The sequence below is a fragment of the Macaca thibetana genome, chromosome 16, assembly GCF_024542745.1.
Source record: "Macaca thibetana thibetana isolate TM-01 chromosome 16, ASM2454274v1, whole genome shotgun sequence".
NCBI lineage: Eukaryota > Metazoa > Chordata > Mammalia > Primates > Cercopithecidae > Macaca > Macaca thibetana.
The window spans coordinates 70,109,266-70,133,615 of NC_065593.1; the positions used below are offsets into that span (position 1 = coordinate 70,109,266).

Below are 24,350 nucleotides of genomic sequence, written 5' to 3' on the forward strand. Positions count from 1 at the left end.
CTGAAATATGCTATCTATAATATATTACAGAATCTGCTTCACAGTAAGCCATCTGGGGAAGGGCTGGAGTAAGACTGGTAGAAATGAATAGAATTGTTTATGAGTTAATAATTTTTGAAACTCAGTGATGCGTTCAGGAAAGTTAATTGTGATGTGTGTTCAACTCTTCTATGCATATGAGATTTTCCATAGTGAAAACTGTAAAAAATATATTTTGATGTATTACATGTTACTGTGGTCCTGATGCTACCATTTCTCAGCTGTGGAATATTAGGCAAATAGCTCTCTGAGCCTGTTTCATCTGTGTACTTTTCATAGTCATAGCTACCTCTTGGAGTTATGGGAAATGAAAGAGATAGTATACATAAAGTGACTAGCAAAGGATAGTTACTCAATGAAGGAAAAGGCATCTTCAGCATGGCCCAATTTCTTCTTCCACTCCAGGTCATCCTTCAAGTAAAGTCTGCTACTGGCCCTCAGCTGAGTGTATTCCTTTCTTTTGTCTCCTTGTCAGCCAGAGTCTAGACTGAGCTCCAACTTCTGCTTACTTTATGAAATCAGATAGGACTTCAAGAATTCAGCTTGCCGAGTGGAAAGATAGTGTCTTAATCTCCTGTGTAAGCTCCCTTCCAACTCTCACCCCTTCCAAATGAACACAAATATACATTTGGATTTTCCATAAACAACAGCACGTGCCAAGCAGGTTTGTGTAGACTGCAGAAAAATGTTCTTTTGATTCAGATCCTGAAAACACATCGCTGAATTACTGTACTAAGAGAGAGCATTCCCCAGTTCAAAGTTGCAGCTGCCTACAAAGAACTAATACAACAGATAAAGTTATAGAAGTAACTTGCGACTATTTTAATCATGCTGACCTTCTGAATATTTTTAAATTAATATACCTTTTTTATTTTGTATTTTACTTTTTATTTTATTTTATTTTATTTTTAACCAAACACAGCATTGAATCTCCCTGAATGTTAATGGTGTAAACCAAGCTCGTCCAAATCGTGGCCTGCGGGAAGCATGTGGCCCAAGACAGCTTTGAATGTGGCCTAACACAAATTTGTAAACTTTCTTAAAACATTATGAAGTTTTTGTTTGCAATTCCTTTTTAGTTCATCTGCTATTGTTAGTGTTAGTGCATTTTATATGTGGCCCAAGACAATTCCTCTTCCAATGTGGCCCAGGGAATTCAAAAGATTGGACACCCATGGCTATAAACAAAAGTGAACCGTGACCTAATGGTGTTTACATAGTGGACCTTCTACTATGCTGAATTTCCTTACGGGAGGTAAATCAGTGTGAACAAATACTGTTTTCTTCCAAGAGAGTTGGTAGAATTCTAAACAGAAGACTATCTCAGGTTAAGTTACACAGAAAAGGTATTTTTCCAGTGTTTTAACCTTAATTTCATCTTTGGAGGATCAGAGTATTATTTTCCCTCACACAGCATCTTCTTTCTGTATTCTAGCACTGTGCTGGGTATTAAAAGCAGAAAGACAAAGTCCTCACTTTAAAGAAAAACTACACAAACAACCAACATTGACTAAAGGTTTAATGTGTCCCAGGCATTGCAAGGAACACTACATTTATCCACTCCTTTAACAAATATCAAGCATCTTCTTTGTGTTAGGCACTGTTCTGGCACTGGGGATGCCGCAGTGAATGAAACACAAAATTGCTGCCCACGTGGTGCAAACAGTAAATGAAATAAAATGAAGTCACTTGTTAAAAAAATTCTATGAGATGGTGCTTTACAATTCCCATTTACAGATGAGAAAATTGAGGCACAGAAAGGGTGAGTCATTTCCTTAATATTCTAGCAAACAGTAAACCTGGATTTTGTATCTAGTCATTCTCTCTCCAGAGCCCAAACTCCTTATCATTCTATTGATGATTCCTCTGGTTCTGTTTTGCCACCCAAAAACTGACCCAATCAGACTGGACCCAATGGGGCGCTGCAGCTAGAAAACCATGCCAACCAGAGTCACACCTGGACAAATTGCTAGACTAATGAACTGGGGGAGAAATTTAGGAGGCATGGTCAGGTCTACTAAAATATACTCCCAGCCACTCTGCTCATCAACCCAGGCCAGCCTCACCAATTTGGCTTTCTGCATCTGGCCTTTTGCTTTTCGTCTCAGTCATTATTATCACATAATCTTAAACCCTTAAAGATGGGAGAAATTTGAGATCATTCTTAATCTGGTTTAAACTGAGAATGAGCCCGTGGTTGGCATCTCTCTTCCCAGACCTAAAATTAAATCTGCAAAGCCCCATATCAGATTTCTATTTCTTTTCTCCCTAACCTTTCTGTCACTTTAATCTCTTAACCCCAAATCACAATTGGTACAACTGCTTGGGGACAAGCCGTTTCAATCAAATTCCTACTGGCGATAGGCTTTGCAATATACCAAGACTGCAAGGGCAATTAACTTTGGCAAAATAAGGGTCACACCTAATTTCCTGAGAAACTCATAAATTTCATGTAATCCTGAGTAATTGGACATCTATCAAAGGGTTCATACAGTAATTCTCTTGAGAGATCATTATAATCTGCCAGTTTGATTAATTTCCCAGAAATATAAAGCTCAAGTTGATAAGCTTAGCCCTCACCCTGCTGCAGAGAGAAAAACTCGAGCCTTGGCAGCTTTCTAAGACACTGCTCAGGCCCTACTTGCCCGTGGGAGATTGTTTTCACACCTTTGTAATATTTTCCATTGACTCTATGCTCAAGGGAAGAATCTGAAGCTGTATATACACAGATTCACTACGTTTACTTCTCAGCTTCATGAGGTCTCCGACTTCACCTTTAAAGAACACCCATCTATTTGGTAACTCCAATATTATGAAAGAACTGGTGTTGGTATAAAATGTGAGTTTTCTTGTACATATTGTTAAAGTCAAAGAAAATCATCCATATTGTGATAAGAGAGAATATACACCAGTTGAGCTCTCTGCTGTCAGGAAGTGCAATAAAGACATGATATGTAACAGGAAAGATACCTAGAAGCCCGCCACTGCCTTGGCTTGATGCTTGGATGGTCTGGTGTTCACCTATTACTTGATTCCTCAAAGGTGCTCAGAAACTGATGCTTCTGTGTCACCGGGAGACAGCTTGAATATTTTGCTACTGTTCCTTATTCAGCTTTGACCTTCCTAGCAGATAAAGGACAAGAACATACCACATTTTAGATGTTCACCAAATAATCTCAACACAGGTTGTTTCCTCAAGCAGTTAGAAACATCTCTGCTGTTTTCAATGTGTTTTTGTTTGGTGGATAGTTTTGCTGGTAGTGGAGGAGGCTGTTTTCTTTTTTAAATTTCTTTCAGCAATTATACTAACCTGGATACATTTCATCATCAAAGGATTGAATCAAGTATTAGGAAATTGCATGGAATATTTTGGGCATCAGCTCCTTCTACCAGGACTGATCCTTAAAATGAAAGACAAAAACTGCTCTACTCCCTTGTCATGTTTGTTTGCAGTCTGTTTGTCAAATTAGCTGTTTGTTTTTAGCAAAGGCTATTAAGAATTATTTTTAGTTTAAATACGCAGACCCTTCTCAAAATGTGGTGATGCTAGTTTCCTGGATACTAGATACTAGATATGACATTTGCAAGTAGACTTTGGTTTTCCACACTATATTTTTTTAAAAATTATTATATCATTACCCATGATTTATTCCACTCCAAGGGGCCTCCCAGGCATTGTTAAGTGATGCTTGCCTGAGCCAACTTTTAAAAGTCATAACACCCTTCTAGTATTTATTCAGGGACATTCCATCTATTCTTTCCCTGAAAAAAAGACCACATTGCTTTTCTTCTATGTTTAATAGCCCAACACAAATCACTAACCAGTGTTAAGGCTGACAAGCTCAGTGAGGGCCGTCCATTTAACAGCCAAGCTCAGCAAAGGTGCATCTTCCATGGCAAACAAAGGGCCCAGAATTGAAAACATCTGCTGGCTGCTCTGGTCCCAATCTGTTAATATTGTGAAATGAATGGTTAAAACCACTTCATTAACTGTAGGTACTAGAAATGCTGCATATGGGTGCGTTATCACTCAATGTGTGGTTTAATTTAATGTCTTGATTCCACTGGGAGAAAGCCTAATCCACAGGCTATCAGTGATTTATCACTATCCTCAGGTATCTACAGTATTGCTAACATTTTTTAAGTTAAAACATTCTTTGTCAATGATGTTTAAAAGGAAATGGTATGTAGCTGGTCAGTGGAGGAGAAAGAAGTGTAGGATAGAGGATTACTAGGTATTGATGGCTTGCTTACAAAAACCTAAAGGTATTTTTTTTTAAGTTTTACAACATACAGATCTGCTGCTTTGGACATCAATTACAATACTTTGCACAAGTTAGTCGCCTGCTTTTGCTGCTGACTTTGCTTTGATTCACCTCTCAGTTGACTCATTGATTTTTGGACTCTGGTGCAAGCAACAACAAACTGTAAAAATACCAAGGTTTGAGGCACTAGTTGAATTAGTCAATGATTCTCTATTGCTGTTACCGAGGCTGTGAGCAAAACACAAAGTATAGAAGACTAGATTCCCTAGTTCAGTTTGTGTATTTGACCAGTTTCTCAACAAAAGCACACTTAGCGTATGGGCATGACAATTATTTGTGTCATCTTACTGCAACAGTAGGATGTTTAGTATTCATGGCCCCAGAACCAGACAGTAGTATTCCCCTCCCAAATGCACACACACATAGAAACTCAGTCACACCCCTCATTTCCAAAATCCTAAATATCCCACTCTTTCTGCCATCTTGTAGCTGTCCAAAGTACACACCCAAACTACTTCATTCTCCCATGTTTTCCCTCCTTTTTCCATGCCCCTTCCCCACCCTCCCCCACCCCAAAAAAATTGCCTAAGTCCTGGTAAAATGCCTCAGCCCAAATTGCTCACTATAATATTTGTTGATTTAAGCATCAATACGTGTTCAGCTCCTTGCCATTTGTAAAGATAAAAGCAATTTAATGATCCAATTAAAGTGACTCACAGTAAGGTCTCAATGACTAATAAATGTAATCTTTTTAGGGGTAATTACACATGAAGAAAGAATAGCCCCACCTTGAGCCTTCTCCCAGTGCCCATGATACAAGACAAAAGTCATGAACTCAAGACTCCCTTTATGAAAGGTTGGTGACTCCTGGTACAGTGGAAAACTTAGGAAACCCTCTTTTTGACTACAAAAAGTTAACAACAAAGCAATTTCATCTCTCCAGCATCATCAAAAACACCATATCCAGGTTAGCGTCATTATTTTCCTATTCTCTAAGAGCAAAGCAAAGTTAAAACTAAGGGAGAAGAATAAGAGGTCTTGGGTTTTCTGGTTGTACATTGATTCTTAAGTCTTTCTGACTTGTCTTGTGACAAACTAACCAGAAACCCCAGACATGTCTTCTCAGAAAATCTCCTAAGTTTCTATTTTATTTGGCTGCAAAAAAAAGAGAAAAGGAAAAAGAAAAAAGGAGTTTTATTTAAGTTTTTAACTTTTACTAAATGCAATTCCTCTTCCCATAAAAATTACAGCAAATTCAAAGTCTAACAATACGGCAAATGATGTTGCCCTTGGGAGGTAGTACATAAATTTTGGGAGGGAAAAACAGGTTTGACTTTCATTTTATTAAAAATTCATAGTCAGGACTTTCTTCTTGTAGAATTGCATTGCTGTCTTCAGCATTACCTCATAAAAATACTCAGAGAAAACACCAGTGCTCTTAAAATGATTTGAGTATTTTTCTTTCTTGGTACGCCTTGGTACATCATTACGTTGAAGGATTTAATTGCAAGTGAAGAAACCCAGTATGTTCTCGGAGTTATTTTCCACTTTTCCCTTAGCATGGGCATTTTGCTTTGACGTCACTAACAGTCAGTGAGAGCAGAGACAGGCAGTGGTTAAAAGAAACCACAACTAGCGGAAAATACACTGATACTGTTTCTTTCATCATTGTCATTCACTGGTGGTGTCATTCATCATGCACTGCTGTGTAAGTCGTCATTTTTCGCCCGACTGTGCAAGAACAGAGGCAGATTATGCTGCTATTCCTGGAAAACTGGTACAAGAAAGAAGGGTCACAGCTCCCCCTTGGAGCTGCTGATGATAAAAACCTGTTCACAATGTTTAGCTGCAGCTCTATGACTGGCTTGTTTGGGGAAAATGCATCTTAATAATGCTATTTTTGAAGACATTTTTGTAAAAATTACTTTATCATTTATTTCTCTAAATTCTGTGATTTTGCCTTCTATAATCCTCCATTGCAAATGGAAATTACAACTCATTAGTTAATTAAAATGTTATTTATTGGGGCTTCAGTATAGACAGCGAGAAAGCTGTAACACGTGAGAATTGTTTCCTTACAGTTGTCTTATGTCAATATATGTGTATATGTGTGTGTGAAAAAATAATTTTTAAAATCATATTGTAAAAATCCTAAGTTGAGTTTTTTTTTAAATCAACAGAGCATCATGTTGAATATAGCTGATAATTGAGTACTACGCATCTCAAGAGAGGAAATTTCTAGTGCTCTCATTACAAAGTAGGTGAAGCATTTGAGTTGATAAATATGTTAATTCACTTAATTTACTCATTCCACTTTGTATTCAAAAAATCGTAACACCAGTTTGTGTCCCATAAGTATATGCAACTATGATTTGTCAAATACAATTAAAAGTAAAAAAAAAAAAAAAAATCCCTCTAAAAAAGAACCTGTGGAAACAACTTAGCTAGTTCTCATTCTTCTATTTATACCCTAAGTCATCAAGTTCCATGCTTTAACATGTTTTAAAATACATCTTGCATTCATTTAGAAATGCCAAAAAGTATAATTACAAAATAAGCAACAATGTACCCACCACCCAGCTTAAGAAATAAAGTGGGCAGGGTGCAGTGGCTCACGCCTGTAATCCCAACACTTTGGGAGGCTGAGGTGGGCAGATCACCTGAGATCAGGAGTTCAAGACCAGCCTGGCCAACGTGGTGAAACCCCATTTCTACTAAAAATACAAAAATTAGCCGGGTGTGGTGGCACATACCTGTAATCCCAGCTACTTGAGAGGCTGAGGCAGGAGAATAGCTTGAACCCAGGAGGCAGAAGTTGCAGTGGGCCAAGATCATGCCACTGCACTCCAGCCTGGGTGACAGAGTGAGACTCTGAAAAAAAAAAGAAGAAAGAGAAAGAAAGAAACAAAGAAAGAAAGAGAGAGAGAGAGAGAGAGAGAGAGAGAAAGAAGGAAAGAAAGAAGGAAAGAAAGAAAGAGAGAGAGAAAGAGAGAAAGAGAAAGAGAGAGAGAAAGAGAGAAAGAGAGAGAGAGAGAGAAAGAGAGAAAGAGAGAAAGAGAGAGAGAGAGAAAGACCAACATGGTTGAAGCCCCAAAGAACCACTTCCCAATTATATCTCATCTCTGTCCCTTAGAAGCTAACTATTGTCCTGAATTTGGAATTTATTACTCTAATAAGTTTCTTTATAGTTTTACTACCCACATCACACAATGCGTGTCTCTAAACCATATATAAGTGGCATGCTTTTACCTTTATATGGCATTATACCATATATTTTCTCCTGCACCTTGTCCTTTTTGCTGCTCTATGCTGTATTTGTGAGATTCATCATAGTACAGTACATTCTTAGCATGGAATAGTATACAGTAGTGAAAGAAAAAGAAGTGTAAATGATGTTCTGCGTTTGTTCTTCCTCTGCATTGTAATCACCAGTACCTTATTGCAGCCTCTCTGGCCTTTACACTTGGACCATTATCACTGTCTCAAGTCTCTACCTACTCTAAAGTAATTTCCAGTATACTGCCAGGCATGTGCCTAGAAACACTACTTTCAAGATGCTAAATTGTGCAAAAATATTTAGTGAATCTCTGCTCTTTACCACATCAGGACCAAGCTCCCATGCCTAACTTTTAAAATGTCAATGCCATGCTCACATCCTTCAGCCCACCCTGAAGATCACCTGCAGTATCGGGGGAAGTTCCCACATACATTCATGGTTTTCTGCCTCAACTGTCTGCTCCCCTTCCTGCCTGCGGCTCTGGCTACGGTTGTGAGCTCAGCCTGCAGGAGGAAAGGCAAGGTGAGTTATTGCCCCAGGCAATAAGGAAGCACAGAAGCTGGTAAATAAACACCCAGCTTTTTTGCCCACAGTGGAACACTCCTGAGATATGCTCTGTGTGGCCTTTTAGAAAGTCTCTAGGACAATGGAGCTCCAGTTGTCCATAGTGATAACGCATTCATTCACCTAAACTTTTTTGACTTTTTTCCTTTCCTGTCTCACCTCCCCACTGTCCATGTGTGCCTCATGAGTTCATCTCTCACAAAAACTACTTACACTTGAGTCCTTGCCTGAAGGTGTGCTTTTTAGACAATTGCTACCAAAATTGGCCCTAGATAGTTACCCTTAGGATAAGATTCTGGAATTGAATCACTTGCCAGTCAATGGCAAGGGGCATCCTCCTGCTGATGGTAAGTGGGGTCGTGATAAACCTGGTGGACTGCAGCCTCACACTTACTAAGATGCTCACCTGTGGTGGGTCAAGTACAGTTAGAGGGCTTTCTCTAGCACTGGAAAGATACAAGAGCAATGCAAATTGTAAAGATTCTAGAGTTAAATTTTGTTGTCAAACGTCCTAGACAGCTTAAAGAAAGAAAATTACAGTCTGGAATAGCTAGCCATCAACTCATGGCAAGCTGTAGGAGCCAGAAAGCCTACAGGCATCTGTAGAGTTGCCGAGAAACCTATGCATCCTGCAGCCAGCAGACAAACTATGCTGAAAGGCATGCCTAAGCTTTGATCTTAAAAGTAGTGGAGTTGCAAAGAGATTGAATTTGTAGCTTAAAATGTTCTCTAGATAAAAACCCAAAGTGCTAAAAAGGTAGCAGTGGGACCTATAAACTTAGGATGGAAATTTTGTGGGCTGATGACCTTAGGAATTTTGAACTTCCTCAATGCCCTTAGGAACTTTGAACTTTGGAGTCTGATGAACCCTCCAGGGGTTCAGAAACAGCACCTTGCCTTTACTAGTAAAGAAGAGCATACCACGACCTGAACACTATTGCTTAAGAAAAATGCCATGCAAGATGGTATTTGACTGCTCAAAAATGACCCTTGGCTCCCCTCATTGTTTCTAGATCAAAAACTAGGGTCAATTCTCACTCAGTACAGCACAGGTGAGGAAGTGCATTGTTGCTGTGGGAGGAAATGAATTACCACCAGAATAGCTGAGGGATATGGCTTCTCTGTACTTGGGATAACCAAGAGAAAATGCCTGGAAATTGAAATGAGGACATGGGACTAAGGATGGCGAAGGGCACAAATAAGCTTGGATAGGAGATAATTTACTGGTAAAAGGGAACTTTTGTATGACTTAAAATTTAACCTCCTGGCAAAGAGTTCTGGAGCCTTTCCTAATACATTGCTGGAATAATAGCCCCTTGATGACTGGAGAGGATAAAGGCCCACAGCAAATTAGGTGGAGATGCCAGAACAGGCTGAGCAAAGTATTAAAGGAATCAGAAGGTCCAGTTTTAGCATCGGCTTGGGGTTGATATCCTGAATGTTGGGGTACTGGCCTTCAAAATGTGGTATATATGTTGATCAGATAGCCCATTATATGGTGCTACCTCCTCAGTAGCCAGAATATATAGTCTTGGAACCAAGGTTTTGTTTCACGTTTTTAGAAATCAAAACTGAGATATTTATAATAAATTTATTTCCTGATTTGTAGTAATATTAGCCTATTACGTGTTAATATAAATAGCATTTTATAAATCTGTCAGGTCTGGCTTGATTAAAGACATTTAGTCTTTAATTGTTAATAATGTAAGGACCTTCCATTCTGTCTTTCATTGCTCACGTAACGTAACTGTTGATAAAACTCATCATTGTAGAACCAACAACACATCCATGATGTTGCTCTCAAGAAATTCAGTCAGCTGAGAAATGCGTGGGAATTTGAGAAGTAAAACTTCAATAGAAGACTTTCAATTGACTTCCTTAGAACTCAACAACATGGACTCCATGATTGATCCATTTCTATTTTTGTTAAAGGACTCAATTATTAATTTAGAGATTATTTGTTTCTGTAGTCACTTGCTAAACAAGCTGTTACAATTATTCATTTACATATTTATTAATCATCATGACTTTATTTACACATCTGTCAAGCACATAATATATTCTGGATGTTCATTTTCAAAATGAATAGTACATCATTTCTACTTCTCAACAACGCCAAATCCAGACAAGGTAATAGACTGCAAAGACATCATTATAGTAAATGGATATAGATTATACTAGCCATAGGAACAATGGAAGCCCATTTAACTCTACATTTAACATGTAAATGCTAAACATTTAACGCTACCTGGAGAGGTCAAAGAAGGTTTTGACAAGGAAGCAGACTTCAAGATGAAATCAGGAAGGACTAGTAGATTATTTTTCAGGTTGATAAGATAAAGAAGATGGCAGAAGAGGTTTTATGAAGAGTTAACAGCAGGTACAAAATCATAGGGGCTTGAGGGACCACTGCATTTGCAGACAAACAAACAATTTTGTGGTTGGGATATAGGCAGAGAAAGGAGGGAGACAGGCAGTGAGAAGAGAAGACCATAAAGGCCTTACACAGCATAATGAGGAGTTCCTACTTTGTCCTGTAGAAGTGGGTTTTATGGCCAGGTATGATGGCCCATGCCACCTGCAATCCCAGCACTTTGGGAGGCCAAGATGGGAGGATCGCTAAAGCCCAGGAGGCGTAGATTGCAGTGAACTGAAATTGAGGGACTGCACTCCGGCTTGGGCAACAGAGCAATATCCTGTTTCAAAAAAAAAACAACTTAATTTTATAAGAAAGAAGTGAGTTTCACATCTGCCGACACACTAGCCTAACAACAGTGCATGCATTTGTGAAATTGCTAGGGTATGAGACATGCAGATATTCTTTCAGATATTCCTTCACTTCTTACACAGAATATAATGATTGTCAGTCAATAAATTTAAATCATTTAAAAAAATATGTGATGGGAGAGTGGTAGCAGCAGGAAAGAGAAGGTGGACATGGTGGCAAAAATATACCACATTACAGCCCCATCATAGCAGGTGAAAGAGATTTACAAGGTACCCCAGAATGTCAAAGGATGTCAAGATGCAAGATCGAGATTGCAAGAGCTCATGCCACTGCTGTTTCCTTCCATCTGGGGAGGGAAAATGATAGAAATTCTCACACAGGCCTACACTCAACAATTCTCAAAGGCCTATTAAGTCTGCCTCAAGTTAGCTATGACCACTAGAAGGGACAGGTCGGGAGTGGTACCATGGGAAAAAAAAAAAAAGCTGCTCAGTTTTTTTGGCCATGCTCCATAATCAATAACCACATCACCATGGTGTGCTGCTCTGTGCCCCATAACATGGTCCCTTATTTTAACTTTAATGTTCCTCAGACCCTTTCAATTTACCGATAATATCATTATAAGTTTCTAACAATTCAGTAAATGTTTCTATAGAGATCTTTGTAAAAAATTCTCCAATTTTTGAGGCCAAATAAAGAATATAGACATGCACTTTGGGAGGCTGAGGCAAGTGGATCACCTGAGGTCAGGAGTTCGAGACTAGCCCGGCCAAAACGGTGAAACCCCGCCTCTACTGAAATTACAAAAAATTAGCAGGTCCTGGTAGCACGTGCCTGTAGTCCCAGCTACTCGGGGGGCAGCGGCAGGAGAATCACTTGAACCCAGGAGGCGGAGGCTGCAGTGAGCTGAGATCACACATTGCACTCCAGCCTGGGCAACAAGAGCAAAACTTCTTTTCAAAAAAAAAAAATACATGTATAGACATGATAACTTAAAAACATGTCATATGAAAATATTGAAAACAAAAAATTGACGATTATTCATATTCCTATCATTTTTAGTAAAATAATGTAAGAAGTAGAACTATCCTACATGTTCATACTATGATGGTGGTTAATTTTAAACCTCCAGTTGACTGGCCACAGGGTACCCAGATTCAATGTTATTTCTGGGTATGTCTGGGAGGGTGTTTCTAGATGAGATTAGCGTTTGAATCAGTGGACTCAGTAAAGTAGACTGCTCTGCCCAATGTGAGTGGGCATCATCCAATCCACCAAGGTTCTGAATAAAATAAAAAGTAGAGAAAGGAAGAAGTCATTATTTTTCTTTCCTGCCTCACTGTTTGAGCTTGAACACCCCATCTCATCTTCTCTGGCCCTTGGACTGGGATCTACGACATTGGCTCCCAGGCCTTTGGACTTGGCCTGAGTTATACAACTGTCTTTCTGGGATCCCCAACTTGGACAGCTGATTCTAAGTCTTCTCAGCCTCTTAATCTATGAGCCAATTTCTCATTATAAACACACACACACACACACACACACACACACACATAAACACACACATATCCTACTCGTCCTGCTTCTCTATAGAATACTGACTAATACTAATCATTTAGGACAACCTCCTAATATTACTATATTTATAAAGATACATCTATCTAAGCTCACATGCATTTTTTAAAAGAAAGATCAACAACAAAAAGACTGTTTTATACCCACAGACGTGTCCCATCCTATATTTTTTCCACCTAACAATTTCATGTACATACTTCCAGGTCTCGGTATAGTAATCCCCCCTTATCTGCAGTTTGCAGTTTTTCTTTCTGTGTTTCCAGTTACCCACAGTCAAACAGGGTCCAAAAACATTAAGTGGAAAATTCAAAAACTAAACAATTGATAAAGTAACAAACTGCATGCCATTCTGAGTAAACTGATAAAATCTCAAGCTGTCCCTCTCTATTCCACCTGGAATGTGACTCATCCCTTTCTCCAGCATCTCCACACTGTAAACACTACCCACCTGTCAGTCACTTAGTAGCCACCTCAGTTATTAGGTCAACTGTCCAGGTATTGCAGGGCTTATATTCAAGTAATCCTTGTTTTACTTCATAATAGTTCCAAAGTGCAAGAGTCTTGTGCCTGATGTATAAATTCACTTTAACATAGGTGGTATGTACGCATAGGAAAAAACATAGCGCATAGAGGGTTTCATGTTATCTGAGGTTCCAGGCATCTACTGGGGGTCTTGGAATATACCCCCATGGATTAGTGGGGGACTACTGTACATAGATCTACCTCTTCTGAAGATTCAACTGATTATAAAACACTGTCTTTGGGGCTTAAAAAATGGGGGAGAAGAAATGGAGGAAAGAGAGATTGATTGAAAACAACAATACTTACATGATATTTACCACATAACATATCTCACTTTGTTGCTATGTAAATATACATATTAATATCCCAGTTTTATCAATGAGGAAACTGAGGCACAAAGGAGCTAGACCGATATTAAATGATAAGGTTGGGTGGGATAAATCTTAGGCAGTGTGATGGTTAATACTGTCAATTTGATTAGATTGAAGGATGTGAAATATTGTTCCTGGGTGTGTCTGTGAGGGTATTGCCAATGGAGATTAACATTTGAGTCAGTGGACTGGGAGAGGCAGACCCGCCCTTAATATGGCTGGGAACCATCTAATCAGCTACCAGCACGGCTAGGATAAAAACAGGCAGAGAAACGTGGAAAGACTAGACTGGCTAAGTCTTCTGGCCTCCATCTTTCTCCCTTGCCGGATGCTTCCTGCCCTCGAACATTGGACTCTAAGTTCTTCAGCTTTTGGACTCTTGGACCTATAGCAGTAGTTTGCCAGGGGCTCTCTGGCCTTCAGCCACAGACTGAAGGCTGCACTGTCAGCTTCCCTACTTTTGAGGTTTTGGGACTCAGACTGGCTTCCTTGCTCCTTAGCTTGCAGACGGCCTATTGTGGGACTTGACCTTGTGATTGTGTGAGTCAATACTCCTTAATAAATTCCCTTTCAAATATACATCTATTCTATTAGTCCTGTGCCTCTAGAGAATGCTGACTAATACAGGCAGTCTGTTTCTTGAATCTTAACAATCAATCTCTGTACTGTTCCACCTTTGAAAAAGAAAGTAATCAATGTATTTGATATTATGGCAAAGAAGAAGTCACATCACACTTGGCTCTAAAAAGAGAAAACACTTAAGATATATTTTGGCAAACACTTTCAGTACATACAGGTTTGTTGCTTGTTTTTAAGAACTATTACTAACAGCTTTCAATGGAACACAGTCTTGTGAACACTATTCTGGAAAATCCATGTGTTATAACAGAATACTCACTGCGTGTTCAAGCTTCCACTTTTCACCTTTCCTTGAAGCTTCCTAGAATTTTATCACTTAGGGCTCTTGCTGTGGCCTTTGAACTAAGGCTGAAAGTTGGGAAATAAACAGGACATTTCAGGAAAACCTAGATACTGTGTTTCTCAGAATATTAGAACTGTCCAGAGGTAGACAGCGCTCTCACTGAGAGCCATCACCTACCCCGGAGTCCTAGGTCTCAATCCTAGACTTTATAAATTGAAAACAAAGAAACAGTTCCCTCTTCTCTCTAATCCTCAAAAGTTTGGCAACCGGAAAACCTCTGGGACTGAACAGAGAAGCTCGGTTGGATACAGGTGAATTCAGAACTTCTTAGGAACCAAGACTTCAGGTTGCACCAGTGCATTAGTGAGTTGATTCTCTGCTGGAATAAAGGTGAGTGTATTAGTCTATTTTCATGCTGCTGATAAAGACATACCCAAGACTGGGCAATTTATAAAGAAAAAGAGGTTTAATGAACTCAGTTCCACATGGCCTGGGAGGCCTCACAATCATGGTGGAAGGTGAAGGCACGTCTTACATGGTGGCAGACAAGAGAGAATGAGAACCAAGCAAAAGGGATTTCCCCTTTTTATAAAACCATCAGATTTCATGAGACTTATTCACTACCACAAGAACACTATGGGAGAAACCACCCCCATGATTCAACTATCTCCCCCTGGGTCCCTTTGTACAACACACAGGAATTATGGGAGCTACAATTAAAGATGAGATTCAGGTGGGGACACAGTCAAGCCATATCAATGTGAAACAAACATAAATTTGAAAAACTTTTCCTCCATAAACCCTGACCAGAGTCTCTCTCTTCTGAATATCTCATATTTTGAGGGAAGCAAGGTACAAGTAATAGGATGACAAAAAGAGCAAAATAAAGAAGAAAGAGAAAATGACAGGGATAACTGATGGGTGGGTGGGAGAGAGATGGGAGTGCTCAGAGAGAAGACAAAGGCAAAGAAGAGGTGTAAGAAAAGTCAGAGAGGACAGAGATTGTAGTGAGTATTTGGGGTTGCTTATTGACTTTCGTTTCTCCCTTTTTCCTGGTTGGTAAAAGCCTCATTTTGTTTAGGTATCTAATTATCACTGCCTCCATCCCACCCCATATGTATGATTCAAAAGAGGGTAGGCTATTCCTGCTGAGAGGGAGCCCTGATTGACACAGGTCAGTCATGGTGATACTGTTTTCCTTGACAATTATGAAGTTCAGGGTGAAGTTCTACTAACTGAGGCTCCAACAGAAGTCTGCCATGTAACATCTGCAAACTGTTTCTACTCTTAAGGAAACACAGAGTGAGACAGTCCCTGATATGGTTTGGCTGTGTCCCCACCAAAATCTCAACTTGAATTGTATCTCCCAGAATTCCCATGTGTTGTGGGAGGGGTCCAGGGAGAGGTAATTGAATCATGGCAGCTGGTCTTTCCCATGTTTTTCTCGTGATAGTGAATTAGTCTCACCAGATCTGATGGTTTATCAGGGGTTCCCACTTTTGCTTCTTCTTCATTCTCTCTTGCTGCCACCAGGTAAAAAGCACCTTGTGCCTTCCGCCATGATTCTGAGGCCTCTCCAGCCATGTGGAACTGTAAATCCAATTAAACTTCTTTTTCATCCCAGTCCAGGGTATGTCTTTATCAGCAGCATGAAAACAGACTAATACAGTACACTGGTACCAGTAGAGTGGGGCCTTGCTGAAAAGATACCCAAAAATGTGGAAGCAACTTTGGAACTGGGTAACAGGCAGACGTTGGAACAGTTTGGAGGGCTCAGAAGAAGATAGGAAGATGTGGGAAAGTTTGGAACTTCCTAGGGACTTGTTGAGTGCCTTTGCCCAAAGTGCTAATAGCAATATGAACAATAAGGTTCAGGCTGAGGCGGTCTCAGATGGAGATCAGGAACTTGTTGGGAACTAGAGTAAAGGTGACTCTTATTATGTTTTAGCAAAGAGATTGGTGACATTTTGCCCCTGCCCCCAAGATTTGTGGGACTTTGAACTTGAGAAAGACGATTTAGGGTATCTGGTGGAAGAAGTTTCCGCTAAGCAGCAAAGCGCTCAAAATGTGACTTGGCATTCAAAGGCATTCAGTTTTATAAGGGAAGCAGAGCATAAAAGTGGAAAATGTGCAGCCTGACTATGTGATAGAAAAGAAAAACCCATGTTCTGGGGAGAAATTCAAGTCTGCTGCAGAAATTTACATAAGCAGCAAGGAGCCTAATGTTAATCCCCAAGACCATGGGGAAAATGTCTCCAGGCCATGTCAGAGACCTTCATGGCAGCCCCTCCCATCACAGGCCTGGAGGCCCAGGAGGACAAAACAGTTTTGTGGGCCAGGCCCAGGGTCCCTGAGCTGTGTGCAGCCTAAGGACTTGGTAACCTATGTCCCAGTTGTTCCAGCCATGGCTGAAAGGGGCCAACACACAGCTTGGGCTGTGGTTTCAGAGGGTGGAAGCCTCAAGCCTCATCAGCTTCCATGTGGTGTTGAGCCTGCAGGTGCACAGAAGTCAAGAACTGAGGTTTGGGAACCTCTGCCTAGATTTCAGAAGATGTATGGAAACACCTGGATGCCCAGGCAAAAGTCTGCTGCAGGGGCAATGCCCTCATGGAGAACCTCTGCTAGGGCAGTGTGGAAGGGAAATGTGGGGTTGGCCAGAGCATGGGGCAGTGCCTAGTGGAACTGTGAGAAGAGGGCCACTGTTCCCCAGACCCCAGAATTGTAGATATACCGACAGCTTGCACCACGCACCTGGAAAAGCCACAGACACTCAATGCCAGCCCATGAAAGCAGCTGGGAGTGGGGCTATATCTTGCAAAGCCACAGGGGTGGAGCTACCCAAGACCATGGGAAGCCACCTTTTGCATTAGTGTGACCTGGATGTGAGACCTGGAGTCAAAGCTTTAAAAATTGATTGTCCCACTGGATTTCAGACTTGCTTGGGTCCTGTGACCCCTTTGTTTTGGCCAATTTCTCCCATTTGGAATGGCTGTATTTACCCAATATCTGTACCCCCATTGTATCTAACTAAGTAACTAACTTGCTTTTGATTTTATAGGCTCATAGGCAGAAGGGACTTGCCTTATCTCAGATGAGACTTTGGGCTGTGGACTTTTGGGTTAATGCTGAAATGAATTAAGACTTTAGGGGACTGTTGAGAAGGCATGATTGATTTTGAAATGTGAGGACATGAGATTTGGAAGAGCCAGGGCTGGAATGATATAGTTTGGCTGTGTCCCCACCAAAATCTCAACTTGAATTGTATCTCTCAGAATTCCCACATTTTATGGGAAGGATCCAGGGAGAGGTAATTGAATCATGGCAGCTGGTTTTTCCCATGCTATTCTCATAATAGTGAATTAGTCTCAAGAGATATGATGGGTTTATCAGGGGTTTCTGCTTTTGCTTCTTCCTCATTCTCCCTTGCTGCCACCATGTAAAAAGTGCCTTTCATCTTCTGCCATGATTCTGAGGTCTCCCCAGCAATGTGGAACTGTAAGTCCAACTCAGCCTCTTTATCTTCCCAGTCTAGGGTATGTCCTTACCAGCAGCATGGAAACAGACTAATGCAGCCCCTTTCTGCCTCTGGCTATTGTCACATCTGGAGGTGATGCTTGAATCTGCTCCTGCCCTTCTCCCACTACAAGTAAAATGAGCTTTAGAAGGCAGGCTTTACTAGCAGTGACAGAGATGGAAGTATAGAAGAACATCGGATTCTAAAATTAGTCAGCTTTTCCTGCAACCATAAACAGCTCCAATGTGTTAGTGGCTTAAGGCAACACACTTTTCTTTCCTTTCGTCATGTGAGGGCTGTGAGACTTCTGGCGCCAATCAACCCCCAGTGTCTTCTCATTTTAGACCCAAGCCAAGCAGCAGCCACTACTGAGACCTGCTGCTCTCAATATCCAGAGGCAGAAAGGGGGTGTCTCATTCTGTGTTTCCTTAAGAGTAGAAACATCTGGCAGAAGTCAGAGGCAGCAGCTTGCAAAGGAAACTGGAGCCAACCTACTCCTGAAAACTTTCTACGTGGATGTGTCGTGCTTGCTCTCTCCCTACTGTCCAGAGCATGTTATAGGCTAAGCCCAAAGTCAATAAGGTGAGGGGTAAGGGGACAGATGGGGGAGTAAGGAGAGTGGAGAATCCTCTTCCCACAGGGACAGGGCAAGTCATGTGACCATAGGCAGAAACATTTAATCCTCTTATGGAGAAGAAATGAAAATTTGGGGACAAAAATCCAATCAGCCAAGGTCCTTGGTGACATTATTGAGCCACTAGTAAAAGCACTCCCAGGACCCTATTTCTGGATTTCCACTTCTGTGAGATAAGATACTTCCTTATTGTTTAAGTCTGAGTCTTCTGTGATTAATGCTTTTTTAGAAAAGAGCACCTTAATTACGCAGAGAAAACACCAAATGATTTGCTCATATTCAGAAGTGGAGGAAGAAAATGGAAACTGTCAATGGACCAGGCAAAAGACAAAACCCTAAGCACTGATTCTCATTCCCAAACAGATCAACGCTTTTCTCTCCAACTGCGAAAAAGAAGACAAGGCTTCCTATAATGTTGGAATGGTTCTGAGGCTAGATAATGAAGAACAAATATAGCCAGGAGGTTCGGGCAGTATGATGGGTGTTCATGAGTTTTTATAGGTTTTGTTCCCATTCGGTTAAGTACATGTATATATGCGCCAATGAATCTGAGAAAGAAAGAAACTCAAATTGACATTATTTTTCCTTACCAGTTCAATCAGATATATCTTACAAGAAGAAAAATAAAATGTATCTGTTTATATCTTCTGCAGAGTCCTAATTAGGAAAAAAAAAAAAAAGGCAGGCTGGTGGGACTGAGGAAAAGCAAAAAGAGAAAGCAGACAGGCTACGAGTCTGTCTTGCCTTTCTTCATGGTCCAGGACATGCTCTCCTGCACAAATAACTCACCATCTTCCGGCACCCAGCTATCACCAGACCCACAGTTGATAGAAAATTGAAAGTTAGCTCACTGCCATCTTGGTGTTATCAGTATTGCACAAAGCCCTCTTCAGGAAACAGCACCATCCTATAAAATCCTCACCAAGCCTTTGTCTCCTTGCAGTCAGTCCCTCTCTTACTTATCTGCCCATTGCACCCTTGCAACATATTTGCATACTTTAATAAATCTTTCTTTACCTACAGCTGTTTTGGTAAATTATTTTACCACGCACACCATTGGCCTCAGATAGTCATGAACCACCTGCAACATCTTCTACTTACTCATTCCTTCATTTCAATATGCTCCAATATGGTCTGTCTGCCAGGCCAAAAAGTGTATAAATATATACACATACATATCACTAAATATATAATTATAGTTATATATGGTATATGCATATATGTAGATGTATTGATTTTTATACATACATATTTTTAATATATATGCACAATTTACATGAGAGAGGTAGATTTTAGAGTCTATTTATCTGATAAAACACAATCTTATCATACAGAGTTTGGGAAGAGAGGTAGACCTAAAAGATCTGCTTAAGCTACTGCTACAAACTAAAATGACCTGGTAAGAACTTTTACTGAACTCACTGAAAGAAGAAAAAATTAATGAAAACATTCGAGCTGTACAAGAGGACAGAATCAAGGGAGTTACAACAATCATCTTTTGTTTCATTTTGCTTTATTATTTTTCTTTCTTTTTTAAGAACGTTGAAGCTGTGACCACAGAGGTGATTGGAGAATCACAGCCCTCCTGAAATGATATCCAAACAGAAAATTTTCCAATACATATCCTAAAATCACAGAGCATGTAATTCCACATCAGCTCCAGGAAAGCAGCATCTTTGCTTAGGATATGGAAATTTGGAAGCTCATTGCTATAATCTGTGGTTATGATTTCAAGCTCCCCCAGTGATGCCGGGAATCAAACCACAGACTCCTAGTGCTAGGAGCCTTTATTGTAATCCAATAAAACCTTAACAACTAGTCTTCATTTTTATGATAAATTAAGGGCCTCATTTGCTTTAAAGTAGTAAAGCAGTCCCTCTGCCCTGGAGTTTACCTCACTGTGGAAACAGTCCTAGAGAAACACTCAATTCAGAAGGGGTAAAGACGGTAGGGGAAAAGGAGCCCAGATTCCCCACCTTGGTTGGGTTCATGGGTTCAAAAACTTCAAAACAAGTGAAAAGCTCTCTTTCAAAAGAACTGATCTTTTAGTATGAGACTCTGCTTGGGATTTTTGACAATATCTTACGGACACTGACTTCTTAACCTGGTACTTCAGTCAGTCACAGAATGTCACCTTGAAATCATAAATGGGACATCTGGAACTGAGGCCATGTGTACTACCCACCCACTTTCAATTTAACTTTATTTTATTTTATGTTGGCTAATTTGAATTTTTATTCAGAAGCTCAAATTCTGCCCCAATTGCCAGTATTTGCTTTGCTGTTATGTCATCTTTGTGAACTAATTTGTTGCAGAATGACCTTTAAGTCCAAAACAAACTTAAAACAAGGATCATATTTACTTCACAACATGAATTCCTTTCTAAGATCCAAGGCACTGGGACATCAAGCTACCCCAACATCTACATGTGTTATTAAAGAATTCCAAAGGTAGGCTTAGAAGGGTCAAAAATGTTTAAACCCTAAACTAGAAAGACATTAAATTATGGCAAATTTGAAATGAAAACAGTTTTTCAAATTTAAGTTCAAGATCTCAATTAAACCTTCCCCAAATTAAGAACAAAGTATAGGCAGCCAAATTTTGCATCTCTCAATTATTCCATAACCAACACCTTAAAAAAATTTTAACATTGAAGTCTCTGCATTTATTCAATTACTAATTAAATGTATTCATTTCATGTATTCATTCATGAGTAACGCATGTGGTAGGAAATGAATACATTACTCCAAATTAGAAGTTTCAAGACCAATATTCTAGTTTTAGGCAGCCAATTCACCAGCTCTGTGTCCTCAGAAAATCAATCATTGTGAGAACTTAAAAATGAGGTAATTACTCTAGAGCTGATCTTTAGAAATAAGGTCTCTTTTTAAAATAATAATAGTCTATTATTGAACATTAAGATTACCAATTAATATCGAAATTTGAATTTGAATTCTATAAAACCATATTAAACAGAAACATGGAGAAAACTTTACTAAAGCATGCTCAGTTATCCATGAATAATCCAATTCACATTTAGATTATTCAGAGTCACTTGTAAATAGTTATAATAATGGCTAATAGTTAATGCTTACTCTGTGACAGGCACTGTTTTGTCCTAAATGCTAGATACACATACACTCATTAATTCTCACCCAAACTATATGAGTTGCATTCTATTAATATCTCTCATTTTACAGATGAGGATGCTGAGACAAAAAGAATTAAGTACCTGCTATATCATATTTCTAGAAAGTTAGCCAATATCTAAATTCAGAAAATTTAATTCCCAAATCTGTGGCATTTAAATAAATTATATTTAATATCTCCAATAAGTGAAAGGGAACCAGATTAAAGCAGTAAATATTGAATATAATTCAGCAACACAGTTTATTCTGAATACATACACTTAAATACCAATGTTTCTATACCATTCATATTTGGAAGAGATGCTTGTGTTTATTCAGAAAGTAGATAGTATAATGCATAGCTCTCCAAGGTTATCTCAGAAGCCTGTTGATCCCTAGTAAACATGTCTTTTCTTCTATGTTATTGACATATTTTTGGACAAAAGTATTCATAAGATAACTCATTTATAAAACACATATCACTTGTCAGGCAGTATGGATGCCAGTCAACAAACATGGTCGAAATAACTGGCGTCCCTGCATCAATGCTCTCAGTTAGTCATCTCTTACCCATACTCTAGGCTTGGTGATATGACTTTCCATGGCCAATGAAATCATAGCAATAGCAAATGGGATACCAGCAGACTTGAAAGGTACTTACTCATTGGGTGCTGGCATATCCTACTGTTCTTAGAAACACTGCTGGTTGGTAAAAACTTAATGGTCAAGTCTTCCCTGTTACCCCAACTGAAAACCAACCAGCCACCAGATATGTGAGTGAGGCCATCCTACACCAAAATATTCCAACCAAAAGATTTACCCAAACAATCTAGAGATTCTCAAGAAATAATACATGTTTGTCATTTTAATCAACTAAGTTCTGGAGTGGTTTGTTATATAGAAAAGGCTAAATGACACATGCATTATGCCAAGTCTTTAACAAACATCATCTCATTTAATGCTCACAGTAATCAAGCAAGGTTAACATAATGTGATTATGTTGTTTTCAGAATAAATAAAGTGGTGTAAATGAGGTACTTTCAACATAGTTAAATTGTATGGGATCACAGAACTTCGTGTATCTCAAACTATAAGACACAAAGCATTTACTCATTTGTCACTTAAGAGCTACAGTGAGGTTGATACTATAAAGGAAGAATTCTATATAAGGGTATCCTGACCCATTTGCATGTTTCTTACCATGTTAAACTTTGCATAAAAATTATATTTTGAATAATTTCCAAAATTCATACTTTGGATAATTTCTCAGTGAGTAGTAAATTGGACACTATGATTACTAATTCTTTGGCAAATTAAAGATGCTAACTTTCTGCAAATGCTGATCTGTGGCTGATATTTTGACTCTGCTTATAGCAGCTTCAGTACAGATAATTAGTTGCTCTATCACTCCTGTTATATTCTAATTTCTAAAATGTTTTTTGCCAAATACCAATTAATATTCTCTCTATAGCTATGATGTCTCAAAAAGTAAAAATAATAAAAGTGTTTTTTGAAAAGATAAAATACTCCAATGAATAACTATAATAATAAATCTTACAGGGCCCAAAGCTTCATCATAGACATTTATTGCATTAGTTAAGATAAATTTAAAAGATGATCACTTATCTGACTTTTTTTCTAACATCCTTAAACCAAGCAGTAGCCCTAAAAATCAATATTGATTTCTAGGACATTCATTTTAATATTCCTAGTTATATTAAAATGAAAAGGAAATGGAAAATGAAAGCCTAAGAATATGGAAGAAGGGGTCAAAAGAGTTTGAGAGAGAGAAGGAAGACAAAAATGACCTCGTGGCTAGCGTGAAACTCAATGTTCAGCTCCATCTTCTATATCCAAATACCAGGAAAGGCCAGTGATAAATTCAGCCCCCGGGACTCAGCCCAGTTCCTACTGCACTTGTTAGTACGTAGAAACTTGATATACACATTTAAAAACCTGGAAACTCTTTTATGCATGCACAGCTTTTCCATGTCCAGTTTATTCTCAATTTTATGACTTTCAATAAATGGGAGAAGAAAAAAGAAGAAAGAAACGAATTTATCCAAGCTGTGAAATTTTAGATAATAGAAAATGCTTCAAAATTAGTGGTTTGAATGAGGTTTATACTAGTTTATGCTTTTTTCCTTTCCACCATCTCCCCAACAAAAGAAAATCCCACATTACTGATTCCAAGGGGGTAATATTTATTTAAAGATAATTGACAGCTTCAGCCAATCATTTCCCTTCTCTTTCCAAAGGAAACAGTGGATTTTGTAATTCCAGATGCTTTCTTTACACACTGCAGCAGTCATATGATTTTTCAGTAATAAATTGGACATTATTATTACTAATTCCTTGGCAAATTAAAGATGTTAATGTATTAAACTAGAGCACAATATTTTTACTTTACAATGTATTCACAATTAGCAGCTTTTCTTGCTCTCGTTATGATTCTAACTTAATTATCAGTTGACACATCAAGGCCATTTTATTTAAATAGAAATTCCATTTGAAAATAACATGTATTTTCTGAGTTTTATCATCCCATCAATATTCGCTCAACTGAGAAATCAAAACTTTCAGTTTAATTTAGTTGTATTTATAATCCTAACTATTCCACTCCAGACCCTCTTAAAAGAATAATTGTTAACGTTGTTGATATTAATAACAAATTATTGTGCTGACAATGGCTGTCTCATCATATTGGTCTCCCCACATTTGGTTCTTGTCCTGCTTTCTATTTTAGAAATGTAATTCATCATTGTCATATATTCATGTAGTGTAAAAAAGTAAATGGGTCTACAGAACTCA

General features: G+C 39.0%; 1 protein-coding gene across 5 annotated transcripts in view; it reads right to left on the reverse strand.

Moving 5' to 3' along the window:
* KCNJ16 (potassium inwardly rectifying channel subfamily J member 16) overlaps positions 1-24,350 on the reverse strand; it is a 541,663-nt gene that overhangs the window by 419,113 nt on the left and 98,200 nt on the right. The window lies entirely within an intron of this gene.